Consider the following 6952-nt stretch of genomic DNA (forward strand, 5'->3'; position numbering starts at 1 on the left):
GCACCGCAAAGAATCAGCATTCCTGGATTTGGAAAACTTTATGCAAATCGCTAAACCAAATAAACTCACTGGGCATATGGGAGGTAAAGAATGGAGAAAGTATAAATATTTGGGAGGATATTTGGATCCCAAATACAAACAGACCTATCACTAACCACCAAAACTCACAACTTACAAAAGTTTCTCAACTTATAGAAAACAACAGATGGAACGAGAATATAATACGAGACAATTTTGATGAGGTTACCAAAAACCTGATACAAACTATTCCGATCAACCTCGAAGGTAAAGATGAACTGAAATGGAGCTTAACTGAATCTGGAAACTTTACAGTAAAATCGTTATACAATCATCTGAGAAGAGAAAACATCGACCCGAACTCCGACCTTACTGATTGGAAATTTCTTTGGAGCCTTCCTGTCGTGCCCAGAATAAAAATCTTTCTTTGGAAAATTTGTAACGAGGCGCTGCCGGTTAAAGGCAGAATAGGTAAATACATAGCAAACAATATGAACTGCCACATATGCAATGAAACAGAGACCCCGGAACACGCACTTCTTCATTGTCCGATTGCCAGGAATATATGGTTCCACTTCAACATCATTTCAAAAAACATAGTCTCCATCAAAGATTGGATTTTCTCTTGGAATAATTCTACCTATAGATGCAACAATCCAAACCGAACACAATTTGCGACTATACTTTGGATTCTTTGGAAAACTAGATGCAATAGTTGTTTTCAGGGTACTAAAACCGAGACTCGCAGCATCATAAATGCTATTCTCTACTACCCGGCTGATACTATCGAGATCATAAAGGAAAAAACTACAGACACGGGAAGATGGTCCCCACCGTCAGCACCATTCTTGAAAATCAATGTGGATGCTTCCTTCAAGTCGATCGAACAGATCATAGGCACGGGGCTAATTATCCACGATCACAATGCAAACTTCATTGAAGCAGCGGCTGAATGCAATAGAGCTAGAAACAGTGAAGAGAGTGAAGCTATAGCCATTTGCAAAGGTATGGAATGGGCAATACAAAGAGAGTACAAGCACATTATCATCGAAAGCGACAGCTACAACCTCATTCAACACATAAGAGACCGAAAGCATTCGATAAGATGGCAATCAAGGACTCACATCAAGAACATTACAGAGATGACTAGAAGCTTTGAAGAGATTTCATTCCTATACACAAAAAGATCGTTGAACTCTCAAGCAGACTCTCTAGCAAAGTGGGCAAGGATGAAGAAAAAGGGAAAGACATGGAAGCACATGCCTTATTTTCTTATTAAAAAGTACTGTAAGAATATTTTACTCTAGTAATATATAGCATCCTATTTCAACAAAAAAAAAACTTTACCTACACCTACCGATTTTTTTTTTAATTGGTGAGTGGGACTACATCTACTAATTTGCTATTTCTGTTAATGGAGATGTAAGTTTAGGTCTAATTGGCTTACCCGAGTTATTTAGGGTTTTCATTTTTATACTGAAACATGTGTTTATTTTTTAAAATGAAAATGATGAGTAGTTGATTTGGCAACCTTAAAAGGAGTAATGCACGCAGACATATGCAAGGGTATTTTTGGGAGATAAATTTTGACTCTAACATTGTGTGGAGGGAATTGGAAAAAAGAGAGTTAACTTTGAGTTTACGAAAAACATGGGGCCAAAAAAAGAAGCTGGTCTCATAAAATAGGAGGCTAAATAGGAAAGAACTCGAAAATAAATCATCGTATATTCACTTTAAAATGACGATATTGAGAGTACTTTAACACTTAAAATTAACCACAAAAAGATAAAACATTTTAAATAGTTGAAGGTTGATTTCTTTATCTACAAACATAAAACAAACGATGGAGTAAAATTTTACAAAAAAAATTCGGACAAAACAATTGAAATACACCCAAAATTTATGCGCAAAATTTCGACCACAGTGTTCGCAATTCTGGCGACAAAAAAAATAAAATATTAATGGTGGCTGAAATTTTACTTTTTTAGACAAATATTCACTGACATTTTCACTATTAAGATTAAATAATAAATGTGATCCTTATAAATTGGTGTCACTCGGAGAAGGGCTAATAAGACCGCAGTGCCGTTTAATGTTAGTTGGACGACTCATACCATCTGAATGTACTTAAATTTCATTGCTAGCTTGAGTAGAAAAACGCCGAATCGTCTAGTTTAAGCTTTATGTAATGAAAATTGTTATACGATACATCGATTTTCACAATTCAAGCGCTCAACTTGGTGCAATCAAATACTCTATGATGTTTGCTATGGCAGGGACTACTGCAGATTTTGTTCTTCTCGCCGTTAAACCGTTTCTTGCAAGAGAAAAGAAGCTCTTGCTACAAAACGTGCTAGGTAATGTTAACAAAAACGAAAGTTGATAACATTAGGTTTGATTATAATCGTATAATGTCTTCTTCTTTTTCGTGTCTTGTCGGCATTTAAGATTTTGTATCTGTGTGAACCAGTTGAAGAGTAATAAACTCAATAATTGATTGAACGTTGTGATTAACATTGTTCCCTTTATTCCTTTTGCCACTGAAAGGGCATAAGAAAACACAAGTTGAAAAAGAAAATACACTTCCATTTCCATAATTTGCCATTGGGTTTTCCATTATGTGTCATACTTGCATGATTAATGGGACAGAGCAAGAAGAAAACTTCTATTCTATGATATCAATTATCTATATTAACAATTCAATAAAAATAAAGGAAAACTAAAGCTAACCAAGAAAATTAAATGAAGTAAATTGAGACAAAATATCAAATACTTGAATTTGATATATGCCATGATTGCCACCACCTTGGCCTAGCTAATCAAATTATTTGTTGAAGCACTCCTCCTAGTCCTACGAATTCTTCGACAACCACCATTTCTATGAAATTTCCGAGGACTGTAAATCTTGCCAACGCACAATTCCTCACCAAATATTATGCATCTTTTCTTTACACGATAATGGTCCACGCCGAAATGTTTATTATCGTCTCCATTATTTATTTTGAAAATTCGGAGAATATCATCCCTTTCTATTTTGTGATGCTTATAAAATTTTCTCCAACTGTTTGTCAGTGCATAACTTTGGCTTGTCCTCCAGTATTCAAACTTCATCTCCCAAATGTTATTCTCATTGTCTGAAAATCTTATAAACTTATTATCATTATTCGAGTTGCTTTCTGCTTCGAACATGGAGGGAAAATATTTTACGACATCCTCTTTTTTAAGTACAAGCCTATTATAATCTCCAACGTCGCTGGCAGTTAAAACTTTTTCAAAGAGTACTTCTCCTTCGATACTCGGAGGTGCTAAGTAAGGATCATATACTGACTTTGTTGTTTCTTCGATATTAGATAATGCGAAAGCACTCGTCTCCCAAGCAAAAATACCACTGAGTTCGGGTCTGATGTAGATACTTTGTCTAAAGCTACAAGTGTTGGCGGGTTCAGGAAATTCTACTGTAGCCAAACTTAAACTAAGTGGATCTAAACCAGACCCGGTTGTATTATAATTCGGGTTTGGGTGCACATTGGATGGGTGTAAACCCGACCCAGATTGATCAGAACTTGAATTTTCTATTGAACTTGAACTCAGACTCAGTTCAAGTGAAACAGAATCCGACCAGTTTTTGTTTGCTTCTTGATTAATGGATAGGAGGGGCTTATTGTAAAGATTGAGGTCCCAAGTCTGATATGGATTTATGTAAGCAGCCATGAAAACAAAATTTTTAGAGAGAGAAAGCTGAAGAAGAAAGGTTGATGAGGGAAAGAGAATGGGGAGTTGAGAATGAATGGGTGAAATTTATAGCAGGTGGGTTTTCCTAATTGAAGTCTAATTAGGAAAGTAATCACTTGGTTTCATATAGGATTACAAAATAATTAGAAACTCATCTAGGATTACAAAATAATTAGAAACTCTTGTTTGGATTGAAAAAGGAAAGAAATTAAATCCCTCCTGTATTCTGTAAAGGTGCTCCACTATATAACACTATGACCTTACTCGATAACACCTTCTTACTTAAAAAGAAAATGAACCAATAAGAATTAAGAAGTGTCTCAAAATTACTAAATAAAGCTATTAAAAAAAAGGAATTTGATAAAAACTATTTATAAATTCTTTGACCAAATTTTGCCTCTTGTGGGAGGGAGAAGGGGTATAGAAAAGAAAGATATATGAAATTTTGGTTGACATAATCAGTTATACAAAAGTTCAACTATACAAAAGTTTCAAAGAAGATGGAGAGACAATTTCTGATGTTATATGTTTAATTAGTAATTTGCTTTTGGTGCAGCGGTTGGATACCCTTCTTAAGTTCATGGGATCGTGAGATCGAGTCTCGGTAGAAGTAGTTTGCCATCAAGATATATCTCATGTAATTTGACCAATATATAAATTAAATAATATACTAAATTTGTCGGGTTTTAGGCCTCTTTCATGTTATCGGACTTTATGCCTCTTCATCACATCTTCATGATATATCTATGCCTTGTAATTTATATACTTTTGTGGGAGAACTTTATTTTCTATTTAATTATTCTTACAAATAAATTAGTTAAAAATTAAATTTGAAAATTCTAAGATAGATTTACTCAGTATCATCTAAAAAAGAATAAATCTAAATATGTAATTTTTTAGTTCTTTTTTGTTGCAAACTTGCAAGTCCTAATTATGTTACTTGCAGAGTATCACCACCTTCCCACAATTCCACTTGACCATCTGTTGTTGGCAATTAACCCGACCACTAGGGGTACACATCTAATAAACACACCCTTAACAAAAGGAAAATCAAGCTTAGAACTTTTTTTTTTCTTTGTTAAAAGAATCAAGCTTAGAACTTGGTATTCATATGAAACTCATGGGAGTGTAACAGTTAGTAACAATAATGTGCCACAACCTTTAGAGTTAGGGAGGCTTAAGTTGTGACTTATGTCTAGAATGACATAGTGAGAGGCAATAGAGTGAGCAGATAAGAGGGTTTATGAAATAAACATCTTTTCACTCTACTAATCTTCTCCGCTTTTCTCTATCACTGTATCAAGATCAATATATCAAGAACGAAGTTTTCTTTATAAAAAAAAAAAGAACGAAGTTTTTTTCGTCAGTTCTTGATATAGAACAGCTGAATCCTAAGGGACTTCGTTCGGAACCGGCAAAGCAATACCTAAGCCACTGGTAGCATAGGCGTTTTAAGTCTTCAGTACAGTGAGTAAAACTAGTGTATTTGTTTCATCATCTTTGTCTCTTCATCTATTGCAGGTTCATTATCTCTAGTGGTTGTCTTACTAGATCATAACAAAATCTTTATTTTATTTTCAGATATTTTGTTAATTTTTATTACTATTTTGATAACAAATATATGGATTGTTAGAGTGATGTAATTGACCAACAACCCATAAAATAAGACGCACGAGTTATACATAGTTAGAAAATAATTTAGATAGAATCCTAATTATCTAAGTATCATTTTGATATATGAAATATTACAAATTTAGAAACCTAAACTATAAAGATTCTTGAGTATTAACTTGTTTCCTAAAACTACTATTAATTAAGTCAACTTTAGTGAGTTTTGAAAAGCTTATATAGCACAAACTTGTGATCAGTTTATCACATCATTTTCTATTCTCCCTCTATATATGTTTTGAATTTTGTGTAGCATCAATCGATCAATGGGGCATAGCCTTTATGGATTTTCAGCTACAATAGCTTTGGTTCTTTTGTTGATTCTTTTGAACCCTATTGGTTTGTTTCACTTCTTGTTCAACTACCCTATCTATCTATTCCACTAAACCAATTTAATGTCATTCTTATTCTATTGTTTTATTTTTAATAATAATAATAATAATGATACTTATATCTACTTGTTTCATATTTGGTAGAGAAAATGGGGTTGGAAGTGGTGGAAGCAAGGGGAGCAAGGGGAGGAAGGGAAGCAAGGGGTTATTGTAGTTTTCCTAGCGATAAATTTAAAGGACTATGCTTAATCAGTAAAAACTGTGATACTGCTTGTAGCAGGGAAGGGTTTCCTGGAGGCAAGTGTATAGGTCTTCGCAGGCATTGTATGTGTTGTCAATATTATGATGGCCAGGCGCTGCCTTTCGAAAGCCTGCCCTTTTGAAGCGCCCAAATTAAAACAATAAAACTCAAGCGATGATTATTTTTCTTTTTTTGTTGCAAGAGGAATACTCCACTGTGATGAGCATAATTATTTTTTTTCTAGCTCGAGAATCGGTTGATTACTCTCCAACATTCTCCTTCTCGCGTGGCCAACATGTAAGGTGCTGAAATTGTAAGGCAGGAAAGTAAAAAAAATAAGACTATTGACTGAAAGTTAGATCGTTAACCGTATTTGTTTCATGGGCAATTGGGCACGGATAACGTCTTTGGGTTTAACTGGATCAAGTGAGGCCTATAGGTCCAATTCCTTCTTGTAATTTCATGTCCGTGACGAAAATTGTTGAGTCCAATTCCTTTGTGATAACATCATGAAACAAATAAATAACCACTTAAGATGTAGTCCATATTTTGCAATCATTATAATTTGGGAAGTTTTAAAAGGCCCTCCCATTCTTGTTAAAAGGCCCCTCCTTGTGAATTCGGTACGCCCACCGAATTTACAAGAGAAGTTTCGGCCCGAGCCAACCGATTGTACAAGAGACCTCTCGGTCCTAGCCCACCGAATTTCTACTCAATAGCCTATTTTGTGATTTCGGTGGACTCGGACCGAATTGTGAATTCGGTGGGGTCGCACCGAATTCACAAGAGGGGCCCTTTTAACAAGAATGGGGGGCCCTTTTAAAACTTGAACTTAGGACCTCCAGATTTTTGGAATTTATGTCAAACAACTTGAACCACTTGGGCAAACCGAGTGTTGACTGTCATCATTATAACTGGTGACTAGAGATTTTTTTTTTGTTGACAGAAAAGCGAACTAAGC

Source organism: Eschscholzia californica, unplaced genomic scaffold (genome assembly GCF_041429995.1).
Source record: "Eschscholzia californica isolate CP2 unplaced genomic scaffold, dmEscCali1.0.p SCAF_2, whole genome shotgun sequence".
NCBI classification, from domain to species: Eukaryota; Viridiplantae; Streptophyta; class Magnoliopsida; order Ranunculales; family Papaveraceae; genus Eschscholzia; species Eschscholzia californica.